Here is a 15,647-nt window from a genome sequence, read left to right as displayed (position 1 = left end):
ATAATGGACAATGCGAGGCCCGAAGGGCCGAGCATTGTTCATTATCTTGACTAATCTACAGTTTGAGGTGTTTCTCGTACTTAAAACATGGCACTCTGATGTACAATGCTAACTATGGCTATTGTGTAACTAATCTACAGCTACAGGTAAGGCCTTCAACCATCTTTGACACTGAACATGTCAGCACAGTAATTGTTGTAATATGTCTACTCTGGTCGTGCATGCATTGCATGAATTTTTCATGAAATTCCATACCAATGTTATTACCAGAGATTTTTTTTTGGAGTTTGAGTTCTCTTCATTCTGAGTGGAGCAGTACAAGAGGCAACATGGCAGACAGTATAGATAAGATCTTTACGAAGTCAAACTATCTAAAATGATTATCAAATTTCCAATAACAAAGTTTATTTTATGATATGTTAATTTAACTGCTCTTTATGTCAGAGGCAGACCATTCACTTGGATATAACTCGTCGGAAATTCACAAGATATGGAGGATTATGGAAACGTATCAATTTTGAATATACCGCTCTACGTTAAGAAATGAAGAATATGATTGGTCCTAAAACATAATATCAAGATTTAGTGGATTCCAAAGGAAACTACATTGAAATTCAGTGAAAACGGCAAAGTGATGAAAAGAAAGCTTAAAATTTCAAATTTGTTCTGTAGGCTTTGTGTGATACTTGGATAAGGAATTATACCGAAATTATTCAATTTGGGAAACGTGGATGTATGTGTTACGTATATGTATTCAGGAAATGAAGCAAATAACAGTGAAATTATTGGGAAATATACCGAAAGCATTCATTCAATTTTCAAAGAAAGAAAGTACACATATCTATCTAAAATTAAAACATCATTGTAGGAATGCCTGTGCTGTCAAAATACTAAAGAGTCTTGGTTTTCAACACAAGGAGTAATTTTATGCGTTGTGGTTGATGTGATTGGATTTATGTCGATGTCCACGAATCAATATATAAAACAGAAAATGTGTAATAATATGTATTATTGAAGTTTTCTATTACATTTATGTTGAATTTGATTACATTTATTTGTTATTTATCTGTCCAATTTTACAATGCTGCATGTAGTGTCACTCTCTACCTTTCATTGTACATTAGTTTACCTGGAACTGTAGATTAGTTGAAACTAATCTACAGCTACAGGTAAACTAATGTACAGTGAAAGGTGTACTAATCTACAGACAGAACAAGTACTTGAACAATAGTCTAAATAAAGTACTGGTGACAACAAAAGATGACATCATAGCCATGTTTTAATTTGGTCTATTTTAAATACAGTCAAACCTCGATCTATCGAAGTTCAAGGGACCGCCAGAAAAACTTCGAAACATCGAGACTTCGAATTATTCGTGGTTGAAATTAGACCGATGTTTTTTTTTCACCATGACCAACTTTGGTAGTTGTGTACATGTCGTCTCCGTTCCGTAAACTTCATAATCATATAAACCTATATACATTTTGAATGTACCAAGACATGGTACTATATAAAACAATAGCATACTGGTTGATATAAACATACATCTTTACAACATGAATAAATATACAAAAATGTATGATAATGATGATATTATGCATTCTGTTATACATTTACGTTAACTGTATAAAACTTAAAAATGCTCCACCGCTGACAAATAGTATTTTTTTCATTATCAAAAACAGCAGCAGACGATTTAGTATTTTTCTTCAGTTACAAAAGTTACTTACTTTACACCATTACCGCCCTTGAAAAGTTTGAGCTTCTAATTTTGCTACAAGTTAAAAATATAAGAAAATAATTAATTGCATCCCGAAAAAATTCCGTGGCACTATATACTATATGAAATGAAGTACTGATTGCGCATGAACCAAAGGCAAAATAAATTATTTTATATTATTTTGTTGTGTTAATTAGACTTATGTATATACGATTAAACACTAATTATTGTTCAAATAATGAATATCATTTATACTGTGTCGGCGGTGGAGCATCTTTAAATAAAAAAAAAGCTAACCTTCCAACTGGACCAAGTGAACGGAAATATGAAACTGATTTTCACTGTGATAAACAAGATTTCTTAAAACTAATATATTTTTCTAGGATTTCTGATTAAATTGAGATGAAATATAATTTTTTCTCTAATTGCCCCTGGTAATGCATAGGCAACGCCATGTGGCTTAAGTTGAAATAAAGAAATCTTAACACGTGCAATTAACATAATAGGGCTTTTTAGGTTGATCCTCTGCCCAATTGTCCATTTACACGAATTCATTAGACCAACAAACAAACATAACATTCAGACCAACCCCAGAAGGCATCAGACATCAAGATGTCCGGAGTCAATTAGTGGCTGACCTATGATTGAATGTATGTAGCTAATAGCATTAGTTTATATATAGTAAATATACGTATTGCATTCGAAGTGATACCCATTAGACAAGAAGTGACCAGGTATAAATAAAGGACATATCTAGTTTGTGTAACTTTAAGAAAAATAAGTTGACGCACAATATTATAGACGACTATGAGTCGTCTACTATTTCAGATATATGCCATTGTCCTGGCAACAGGACTTGTCCAAGGGCTAGGGGATGATGAGGGCTTTGTATTTGAAACAGGTAAGTGATATAACATAAAGTAAGAAATATATCAGCCTTAGTCTTAGTAGATCTATAGATGGTGTTAAAAGGTTGATAAAACCCAACCAAATGATACAATCAAACAAGCGTCCAAAATGTTACGTATTCTAGGTTTTGGTTAGTGAAGCTTTAATGATGCTCCATCGCGACAAAGCGGTATGTGTTCTCTATCAAAAACAGGACCAAACGAATTACAATCTGATTAAAATACATATCCTTATAACCACTCCGTTATATATTGGATCTGATAATATCCCATAGGGGGTCACGTCCAGATGACCTTTATACCACGTGGTCTTCATATCGGATACATTTTCTACACTTTCACATCCATTGAAAACGATTAAGTCTGACAGGTTTTTTTTCAAATTTGTTCGTCCCTGAAATTCACTGTCAAAATTTTGCAAGTAGCAATTTGATTGGCCATTTCCATAGGTCACATGGACATGACACCCAATAGGATTTTCTCATATCCTCTTATCAAACGTAGTGATAATAAGGATCTGTATTTTAATGAGATTGAAACGAATTGGTAGTTTTTTCAGTTACAAAAGTTACTTACTTTATACCATTATCACCAGTGAAAACTTTGAGCAACTGATTGTATTTCAAAATAAGAATATCAACAATTAATAATTGTATCCCAATAATATTCCTTGGCACCATGTCCTGTATGGAATGAAATACTGATTGTGCATGCACCAAATGCAAAATAAATTATTTCATATCATTTGTTGTGCTAATTAGACATATATACACGAATAAACACGAATGTTGTTCACAGCATAAATACACATTATCAGGTGTCTCTCAGCGAAGCATACCACCAATGATTGCAACAGGGGTTAATCACGACTGTATTACTGAAAGAGCGGTAACATGCACGAACAGACTAAGATTTGAACCCAGGACTCTCTGAACACTAACCGGAATGTTTACTTCCAATTGAACTAACTGGTTGCCGGCAATTAACTCGATCTAGACTTTTTACAACTGTATTTATTTACGCGAGGAAGGACAGTTTTCGAAAACAAATATCTCACACTTCGCATACGCAACACACCACATACTGTAAACCAACCTTTATTTGCGCGATTTGCTTTCGCGAATTTCGCCATCGACTAAACATCGCGAAAATTAATCTCCGCGAATTATTATCGATGCATTTGTATGACTGTATTGTTCAAAAATGCTCTGTTAGCATAGACGGAAGTCAATATTTGGTTGTGAAGAAAAATATCTATATTCAAACTAAAACAGCAATTTTCACTTGAGTAAAACTATCGTTATAATCCACCACTATACCATCAAGTCATCAACGGCGTATTCTGGGCCCAGATAGCTGTCATCCTCGATCTGGACGTTTTGCGGTGTACAAACACGTCTGCGAGTGTTTGGGAGGGTTTTAACATATGCTCAATGGGCTTTCCGGTGGATATTCGTCATGTTTGTTTGTTTGATTAATTAACGTCCCACCAACAGCCATGGTCATGCAAGGACGGCCTCCCATGTATGCGGTGTGTTGCGTGTATGTTGTGCGAGGTGCGTGTTTCAGGAGACTGCGGTATATTCATGTTGTGTCTTCTTGTATAGTGGAACTTTTGCCCTTTTTATAGTGCTATATCACTGAAGCATGCCGCCGAAGACACCAAGCAACACACCCCACCCGGTCACATTATACTGACAACGGGCGAACCAGTCGTCCCACTCCCTTTTTGCTGAGCGCTAAGCAGGAGCAGAAACTACCACTTTTACAGACTTTGGTGTGTCTCGGCCAGGGGACAGAACCCAGAGCCTTCCTCACAGGGGCGAACGCTCAACTCAAGGCCAAAAGTGAGGCGGTGCCAAGGGAGGCATTAGGAAGGATAAAGTCAGTTAGGAAGAATAGAAAAGATAAGATCCTAAATTTAGTCGCCTTTTACGATCATGCAATAGGGACAGCAGGTACAATTCTAACGCCCTACCTGCAGGGCCACATTCGTCATGTTAATCATCATTTAGTGGTGTCATGTGTAGGGGATATGTCATGTTTCCCGTCACATTAACTTTTTCTAATCGCCTTTTGTCCGTCGTCCGTCGTCCGTCGATTGTCCGTAAACAATTTACATTTTCGACTCTTCTCAAAAAACCCTGAAGCAAATTCATTATGACAATGAAATTTTGCACAAACCTTCTAAAGCATAAGGCCAATCAAAATTGTGAATTATAAGGTCCCCACTCCCATGGGGGCTGTGGAGGGGCCAAAAGGGGTGAAATTGACTATAATTTCAAAAATCTTCTTCTCCACTCACAGGTGTGGTAGTTTCAAATACTCTTCACAGATAGAAAGGTCTAAAGGTCCTCTACAAAAATTGTGAATTATTAAGCCTAGGATCTCCGGTTTCCCCTTGGGGAGGGGGTTAAATTTACTATGGTTTATATAGGGAAAACACATTTTTTAGCATTATTTGGTCATTTGTAAAAGGAAATGAGTAAATTGTTGTCAGAATTATCCCTATGAAATGACCATTGAATCCTATCAATAAATTGTCCATGACTGACTCCCAGGGGCCTTAGGGGTGGGGCAAAAAGGGGTCAAATAAGCTAAAACTTCAAAAATCTTCTTCTGAAATTCTGGAACTGGTAGAATCAAATATTCTTCATAGATATAAAGGTCTAAAGGTCCTTTGCAAAAATTGTGAATTAAATGACCCTGGGGTCTCACGTTTCCCCCTGGGGAGGGGGTTAAATTTACTATAGTTTATATAGGAAAAACACATTTATGAATGTTATCTGCTTATTTTTCATAGGAAATTAGTCAAACTGGGTTAGAATTATTAGCCTGAAATAGCATGTTAACACCATATTCATATTGGTCCTGGCTGACACCCTGTGACCAGAGGGGCGGGGCTAAAATGGGTCAAATAGGCTAAAACTTCACAAATCTTCTTCTGAATTCACAGGTTTGATTGAACCAAATAATCTCCATAGATTAAAAAGTGAAATTTATAAAATCACTGACACTGACTGACTTCTAGTTTGGTTTTGTTGTTAACTTTTAGCAAAGCAAATTGGAATTTTAAGCATAAGGTTTGGTAACATAATACACTAACTATCAAAATGAAAAACAAAAAATAAAAAGTTCAACTTTAAAGTTTATTTTAATTCGTAAATAATTTTTATAGATTTGAAACAACTTTGCAATGCTCTTTATGTAGCAGCACTCAGGTGACCTTCAAGGCCTCTTGGGCCTCTTGTTTTATATTTTGACCGCCTTCTATCCGTAGGAGTGTCCATACATAATTTATATTTTCGATTTCTCCAACACTGCTACATAAAATTCTATGAAAGTTTGCGCAGACTTTGTAAGGCATTAGGCACCCCGGTGTTATTTGACACCACAAGGGGTAAAATGAACAAAACACTCATACATTGCCTTCTCAAGTCATCGACTGTCATATATGGTAAAATCTAATACTCTTCATCAATATAAAGGTCATTTGTTTGATTAAATTTACGCCCTATTGAAGTTATAGGTGTCGTAATTTTAATACTCACGAATCCAGAAGAGCTTTTCCTATTTTATTCACCACCACAAAACCATTTTTTTGAACTTTGAATACTAATAGTGCATAGGCTTTTATTTTGCAAGTAAAAATACTAAATGAAAATGATTTCTAAAATCAGTATATTTTATTGGCTGTGCAGTGAAATGAGTACATACGGTCAGACGTTGAAGCCAAGTTCTGGTCTACAGTTTCATTGTATAATTCTACAGTATTCTTAGTATTATCAAGTGATTTCTGTAGGTATACATTTTTTTGTTCTACTGGAACACCAATTTACCTGCAACAGTGGTGTTCACTGTAACAATGGTATGGTTCGTTGTCATGTGTGTCTTCTATAATCCTAACAATTTGACAGGAGCGGAGAATATCGACCACACGAGTACTTGAGTTCGAAGCTTGAACCCCCACCACACGAGTACTTGAGTTCGAAGCTTGAACCCCCAAACCCACGTAAGGCATAAACAAATTCAGTCAATAAACTCTTTGTTGTATCTTAATTTCATAAGGCTTCCTATATGTTTGTCTTTCCATTTCAAGATTCTTCACAACTCAAGTCATCACACCTGATTATTTTCAATAGATTACTTAAGAAAAAACTAATATTTCAAAATGTTCGCCCACTTACGACACATATAGCTTAAACAGCCTGTGTCATGTAAGGGCGGCCTTCCATGAATTCGGTGTGTAGTGTGCATGAATCGCGCGGTGCGTGTTTTGGGAGACTGTGGTATATCCGTGTTGTGTCTTCTTGTATAGTGGAACTCGTGTCCTTTTGACAGCTGTTAATAGGACTTTAATGTAATCAACAAATCAACAAACCATTTCTGCTCTGATATTATCAGCATTTGTTTCATGAATCTTTGCATCCCTTACTACTATTAAATAAAATATGAATATGACTGGTACATGAAAGAATAACAGAAATGAGAAACCAGCAGCTAAATTCAAAACACAATTTAATTATATATACAATATTACACGGAGATGGTTTACAATATCTAAAGAAATTGGTGGTGGTACAAGAGTAATACGATGATTTAAATTGTTACTTATCTGTATGCGAATGTCCTGGTATAATCCTTGATCCTTCCAGGTCTCAAATTTAAAATAATCACAAATCCACGAGGAAAATAAGTGTCCACAGATGATTTGTAAAGTTCCAGGCAATATGAATAAATCCACACAAAGTATTGTAATAATCCACAGATAAAGTCAAAATAGCTCTCCAAATAGAATCTAATATGGCGCTGTACAAGTCTTGATATGTCCAATTACAGGTCTCATTACAGTTCTGATTACCCTGGGACAGCTGAAGTATCTGCTAAACCCTAATTCAGGAATATTGGAGAACCTTCTACTTCTAGAAATATCTAACTAAAAACAGTAAACAAATAAACACACAGAACTTTCTGGAAATAGATCATTCTAGATCCCTACTTAAAATGAACATGTTTACAAACATATTTTTTTATACATGTTAATATTCTAGAAAATTTTATAACCTAAAGTAATCATTTGAACTTTATAGGATGTATTGATAATATAGCTATAGAAGTTATCTCCCTTATTTAATAACTACAAGTATTTAGTGTCATACATAACAATGACAAGGTAGTTTGCTACACCCTACGTTTGGAATTCATATTCTGACATCTTTTCTTGATGCAACTACATATACTCGGGTAAAGCTAGCTAAAAAAATCAAATTTTATACAAAATATTTGTTTAAAATAAAAAGAAAGCTATTCTACTGATCTAGTAAATCACAAACGTTTCAAACAACTTACGAAACTATCTTTCGTTAACAAAATTATTATCAATGCAAAATATGGTTGTAAAATAACGGAAGTCTTAAAAAGTCAGAGGAGATGTGAAAGATGTTTTCATCGATTATTTTGTTGATACCAATACGCACCGTTATGAATCTACAGCAGCATTACGGAAAATTCATGTTCGTATTATAGGTTACTTATTTTATTATGTTTTAAAACCTATTTACTGAATATCTGTAAATATTGATAGTATATGTTAATGGATTGTTATTTTTAACATGGTTCCCTTGGAAAATCGCAGTAGAAAAAATGTCTTTTCCCACGCGTAGGTACAATATACATCCGGAATTAACCAATCACAACGCAGTTTTTTATAACATGTGGACAGTGAATAAAATGTATGAAATGATCATATGATAAATGGTTCTGCGATGTCTTCTCTATGTGTATGAATATATGAGTGAAAATCGCTAGTAATTTGTATGCAGCACCATTATCAGGTAAAAGGGATGGTTTCTTTTAAAGGACTTGGTATCTAAAGTTACTAATGAAAATCGCTATATTTCTTAAACGCAATTTTACAGAGAATGCGAATGACACGAATGGAGGTTTACAACGCATGAGAGTTCCCCCTCCACAGCCAGATCTTCTATCGAGCAATACCGGAAGTACATCAACAACTACCCCGGGTTCAAATATACCATCATCGACCCCGGATCTAAGTACGCCTACCCAGGATCAAAATACGCCTACACCGACTCCCGATCCAAATACACCAGCACCGAGCCCGGATCCAAATACACCAGCACCGAGCCCGGATCCATATACACCAACACCGACCCCGGATACAAGTACGGCTACACCGACACCGGATACAAGTACGAAGGATTGCTCGACGACAAATTCTTCGGCAAATACAAATACTTATGATGATGGTAAGGATGGAAAGGGCAAGAAGAAATCAATTTTTCTGTTGCTTCTAATAAAGTCGTCTGAAACTGAAACAATGTATTCTCAGAAGGACTACGTAAGCAATTGAGAAAAACACAGTCATATAGAATATGGTGTAAATGTTTCAAAATAAAACAGCTCTGACTTCCTCGGTGCATTTTCTCAATACTACTTTGTATGCAACAGTGTGGCTAACCACCTGCTCTCAGCCATTTCCAAACAAGGAGAGACTCCTTACTCGACCTAATTCTTATCTTTAAACAAGCACAACTGACAATCGTTTCAGAATTCATAAATGCGATTTCAGTAAAATCTGAAATGGACTATTTTGTCTTTCATTCGATAAAATGTGGAGCGAACTAGACTGCAAATAGAAATATGTTGATTTATTCATTTTGACAAATTTTATTTGATTTATTATATTTGGAGTTCTATTAACAACGATGGTTATTTAGGGACAGCATCCCTTGTGTGCAATATGTTGTGAAACATGTTTGGGAGGCTGCGGTATATCCGTCTTGTATCTCCATACAATACAGGAATACATGCCATTTTAAAGTGTTCAATGAAGCATGCCGCCAAAGACCCCGCACTATGCACCCCATCCGGTCACATTTTACTGATTTATCACACCTCGGACAGAAATGTTCACAAATGACTGACGGAGAACCGTCACGTGGTGACACCCTAACACTTTGTAGGGACTGAGTAAATTTGATTATGGTGCAACACAGCGGCTGTCGCCCTCGCCTCAAAATTTAAACACATGCCCTGCAACTAAATATACAATTGCACTACAGGAAAATATATAATAAGTGTTATTTTTTGTAAAATTAGCTTTATTTTTGTGTGTGAAATTAACTTAAATCGTTTTGATACTTTAAATAAAATAAAATGAATTTTTAAAGACGAGTTGCTTCCCCTATGGTAGCTGAAACTTGATGAAGTCAAACATAACAATTCAAGCGTTTTTTCGACTTTGATAATAAACAAATGGAGGGTTTACACTAATACATCAATGTCAATACAGTGAAATCGGTACATATGGTCAGATCATGAAGTGAAGTTGTGATAAATTCCATTCCACATTTAGAAGGTGTTAGTAGAATAATCTAAACATACATAAAAACAATAATTTTACAATGAATAATTCATGTGTTGTGCCTAATCTTTATAGGGTATCATACATGCTTATCCGTCTTTTTGCATCGGTTTTAAAACTGTATTCATCAAAGCCATTGATTTTCAAAAGATTCCTGAAGAAAGAATACCATGTCAAACTTTGTTGTGGCACATATAATGTATCTTTATGAAGTTAATTTCAGACATGTACGAACATTCGAGACCTGGGATAGTATGCAATAGTTCTTAGCAATATTTAACGCCCGATATCTTGAATTATTGTGTGCTTTCCCTGACTTAACGCATTGTACTAGAATAAATGTTCTGAATTTGAGCCACGGGTCGTCTGTCACTCATGGATTCAATGAGCAGACATATTGTATTTTTTTCAAGAAGTTCAATAAACGCAAAAGAAAGTTAAAGAAGAACAATGACAATAGTGTAATTTGCTTAGCTAAAAATATGATGATTCAATAATTTAATGTAATTATTTTGATATGAATCCAAAAATACAATCCCTGCATTATCAAATCATAGTTTAATCTGCTGTACAACCATCGGGGTTCAAATATTTAGTTACAGTTTAGTTTAAACCTTTTTTCCCCAAATACATCTTGGATGGTAAAACAGGCTAAAAGCTTATATCAATTCCTCTCCTAATACAAAAGTACGGCGTTTTGACATGGATATATACACAGGACAAATAATGATACAGTAATAACAAATATACGTAAATATAAATATTTCTCTCTATAAATATATACAACTATAACTTATCTATATGTAATATTATTATCGGAATGTTAGAAAATTTACAATAATTGGGGGCTATCGGCGATCATGTAAATCTATACAGCCTGTGGCTTATCGTGGTGTTCGTTAAATGTACAGTATATTTCATACAAATACAAAATTATTGAAGTCGAAGTATGTGTATTACTATATGAACAGCGATCGTAACTGTTAGCCTTGGGTGTGGTCTGTCGTGTCATATCTTATCAAACTGGTCAAGAGTAATTTTGAATAACACGGTATGCTGTGTTCTATCTTATCTGAATGGTCAAGAGTACCTTAATAACACTGTAAATAATAACGATGTGTATGTATGATTCAACATGAATGGTACAACCGATATTCAGGTCTATATAAATTACGATTGTTACCATGTTAGGCCAGTTGACTCCTAAGACTCTAATAAACGTCCAGCTACCAGTCAGTGTTTGAGTTCTACATCTACACTTCTACACTACACACACTATTAGAATCTACGACTTACAACCTAGGAATTAACAAGATATCAACATCACACACACACACACACACATATATATATATTTGTTTCCGTGATACAAATAAGTTTCTAATAAAGTAATATACTGCAAATGGATAATTATCGTTTAAGCTACTTCTCAATTAATTTATAAATAGATATGATTTTCGTATACTTTTAATGCAGATATTCTGAATTAATGTAAGTTGCTAGACATGATACTGGAACCCAAGTGATCGAACAAGAAAACTAACCAAGATATGATTTTTAGTACTGGAAAAGATGATTTTATGTAGTCGCCCCACTCCATGTATGAGGAGCGCAAAGCAGTAGTAGAAACTACCACTTTTAGAGATTTCGATGTGTCTCGGCCAGGGCACAGAACCCAGAGCCTACCTCACAGGGTCGAGCACTCAACTGAAGACCTCTTGGTAAGTTGGGAAAGGACACTGGTCACCTCCACCGGGATACTGAGACTGGCTTCCTATTACCAGTTAATCCTGTAAGTCATTGATTGGAAGCTTTATTAGGTTCAGTAGCTATGTGTAAAAGTGTTGCAATGTGTGAATGTCTTTGTATCTTAGGAGGCTGCGGTATATTCGTACCCCTTTTACAGTGATATCTCACTGCAAAAAACGAAACTCTTTAGCAAATAGAAAATTAGTTCTGTACGGATTGTAACCAAATTTGGCCAGTACCATCCTTGTGAGAAGGGAAAAAGATTTTATATCATTTTAACCTTGGCTCTGGACGGTGCAAATAAACGTCAGGAAGACACATGAGAGATTAACCCCTGGGAAAAGTTTCGGATCGACCTGAAAAATAACAACACTGTGTCAGGACCATGTCAGGATAATTTCATGCAAGTTTCAGCTAAATCGCATTTGTAGAACTTGAGAAGAAGTTCAAAATGTGTTTTCAAGATGGCGGCTGTGGCGGACATCTTGGATTTTGGATCGACCCAAAAAATAACAACACTTTGTCAGGACCATGTTAGGATTATTTCATGCAAGTTTCAGCCAAAACGCAGTTGTAGAACTTGAGAAAAAAAGTTCAAAATATGTTTTCAAGATGCCATTGGCTGTGGCGGCCATCTTCGATGTTTGATCGATCCAAAGAATAACAACACTTTGTTGGCATCATGTTAGGATCATTTAATGCAAGCTTCAGCCAAATCGCACCGGTAGAACTTGAGAAGTAGTTCAAAATGTGTTTGCAAGATCCACCCTGTGGCGGCTATCTTGGATTTCGGATCATCCTGAAAAATAACAACACTTGATTGGGACCATGTTAGGATCATTTCATGGAAGTTTCATTAAAATCGCATTTTAGAACTGGAGAAGAAGTTCAAAATGTGTTTTCAAGATGGCGGCTGTGGCGGCCATCTTGGATTTCGGATCGACCCGAAAAACAACAACTCTTTGTCAGGACCATGTCAGGATCATTTCAAGCAAGTTTCTGCTAAATTCGCATTTGTAGGAACTTGAGAAGAAGTTCAAAATGTGTTTTCAAGAAGGCGGGTGTGGCGGCCATCGTGGATTTCGGATCAAACCCAAAAATAACAACACTTTGTCGGGACCATGACAGGATCATTTCATGCAAGTTTCAGATAAATCGCACTGGTACAACTTGAGTTAGAAGTTCAAAAATGTGTTTTCAATGATGGGCGGCCATCTTGGATTTTGGATCGACCTGAAAAAAATAAAACAACACTGTGTCAGGACCATGTCAGGAAATTTCATGCAAGTTTCAGCTAAATCGCATTTGCAGAACTTGAGTAGAAGTTCAAAATGTGTTTTCAAGATGGCGGACTGTGGCCGGCTATTTTGGATTTTGGATCGACACGTTAACAACTCTTTGTCAGGACACGTTAGGATTAATATTTAATTTACTTCAGCAAGTTTCAGCCAGATTGGCTATGTAGAAAAAAGTTCAAAATATGTTTTCAAGATGTTGCTTTGGCGGCCATGCTGATCTACAAAGAATCACATTATTGTTGGCAAAATAGCTGCTATTTATAGCATCGTCCACAACTAAGTCGAATGTGTTTTCAAGATGAATTGTACCATTATGTTTGATTGTCACGAAGAATAAACAACAGCTTTTGTTAGAGTGTAAAAATAATTATAAATACTAAAAACTAGAGAAAAAAATATGTCCCCTACTTCATTTGCGGGATTATAACAAGAGGCCAATATACCTTAACCGTCATCTGACTACATTTTCAATCGTCGTTTAGGAAATTTATGAGATATGGTGTCATAGTAGCCATCTTCGAATAGATCAACCAGAAATTTAACAACACTCTGTCAATATCGTATGCGGATCATTTCAGGGAAGTTTCAGCCAAATCGCACTGGTAGAACTTTTAGAAGCTCAATATGTGTTTTCAAGACGGCGGCTTTGGCGGCCATCTTTTTTTCTTTTTACTTGAAACACATTTTTATTAGCTTTTTTTCACTGTATACAAATACAAATACAAAAGAAACATCTGTTTCACTCTCATTTTCTGATTTATAACATTTAGTATATTTTGAATGCCAGTAGACATTAAACATTTTGATTTTTGTTTCTAATATTCCAATTTTGTTATGAAAATACACACACTTGATTACATTTGTAGTGAGCCTACAATTCATTTGTATAAAATTTCTCTTTGCTAATAGTAGTATTTATATTCAAATATTATTAATCTTTAGTCAGATTTGATAGTAAACCCCACTTTAGATAAACACATTTAGTTTGCTATTGCTTAAGGAGGAAAACCTTTCAGAATTATAATAATTCTAACAAAAAGATGATGTTCTGGAATCAGTAATGATTTAACCACATATCTTACCAAGAACTGTTAATCTTCTCCTGTTCCATTGTATTATAATATTATTTATCTCATTAATTATAGCACTAAAATCTATATCTTGATTTTCTTCCAAATTAAGAATGAATGTTTTACCCGAAAGCTTAAAAGATTCATTTGACCACTCCAGATTCCCATCTTGAGAAAGTTTGGCTTGGGAATATTTCCTTGCCCCAATCCAGATTGACTTTGTTTTATCAAAATTGTTGTTAGTCCTCAATACGTTGAAAATTGGTGAAGAAGATCTAAAGTCTTTTTAGCTTTTTCAGTAGTACCATTCAAAACATTCCTTTATCATCTGTATATTGGAATAGCTTGTACTATTTAATGGAGATTTTTTTTATTCCGTCGTTTATTTAAACAGATAAGGCAATATCGGATCCCCTTGTTTGCAACCATGACTGATGTTGAAAAATAGCGGAAAAAAAACCATTTTGAAGTACACAAAGCTTTGCGTCTTTATACATAACTTTTATCTGATTGATAAAATCAGGTCTAAACTAAAAGAAACCTAAAAACCTTGATCAAGAATCGCAATGATACAAATGAGTCGAATGTCGTTTCGAAGTGAATTGACAATAAGATACCTGGGACATTATTCTTTTTAGTATTAAATAAAAAGTCATAAAAGAGCGAGTATTTATTGTTTGTCCTGTTTGCTGAACATGTTGAAAGAATTTTATATGAAATATGTAAGAGAGGTATGGGCCTCAAATTCTTGAGGAATTCTCTTGGCTTCTCCCCTTTCGGTAACATTATCTGGCTTTTGTGTGATAGATAGTGCTCTATTTTGAGTCAGGGGACTTATTATTTCTTATGTCTTATTCATAAGTAATTTTCCTTTCTTACAAGTTCAGTTCCATTTACTTTTGGACATTTTCAAAGACCATATCTAAATCAACATCACTTAAAACGATAAAGCTTATTGTAAAAGTGTTGTATTTGATCTAGAATCCTCTCCTGATCTGTCATTGTTTTACCAGAGCCTAATTTAACAGTATTTACAGTTTTGTTCACATAATTCCTTAGAAGAAAGTATTTTGCGGGTTCTCATAATCCTCAACCCATTGGGCTTAAGCTCTGATAAAAGCTCCCTTTTGTTTTTCTTTTCTCAAATCTACTTACTCTAGCTTTTCAACAACAAAACAATAAAATCGAGTCTGCTAACTCATTCGTGAGAATTTCTAATAAATTTATCTGAGTCTCTAGACACTTTTCCTGTATTATACTTTTTCTCTTCTTTCTAGCCTAGTATGATATAGACATAGCCCTGATTTCGAGTAGTAATTGTTCAGAAAATTGATGACCGGTAAAAGTAAATTAAATCAGGTTATTATCTACTTCATCTTATTCCTGAATATTATAAACCGGTAACATATTTTTTTACTTAAGATATTATGTTATATCATATAGAAGAAATTTGTTGAACTTCCAGAATCCTCTGCACTTCTTAAAAACTGTAAGTATAAATTCAACTTCCATAGT

Source organism: Argopecten irradians, chromosome 13 (assembly GCF_041381155.1).
Source record: "Argopecten irradians isolate NY chromosome 13, Ai_NY, whole genome shotgun sequence".
Taxonomy (NCBI): Eukaryota; Metazoa; Mollusca; class Bivalvia; order Pectinida; family Pectinidae; genus Argopecten; species Argopecten irradians.
Note: the sequence above shows the minus strand (reverse complement) of the source record.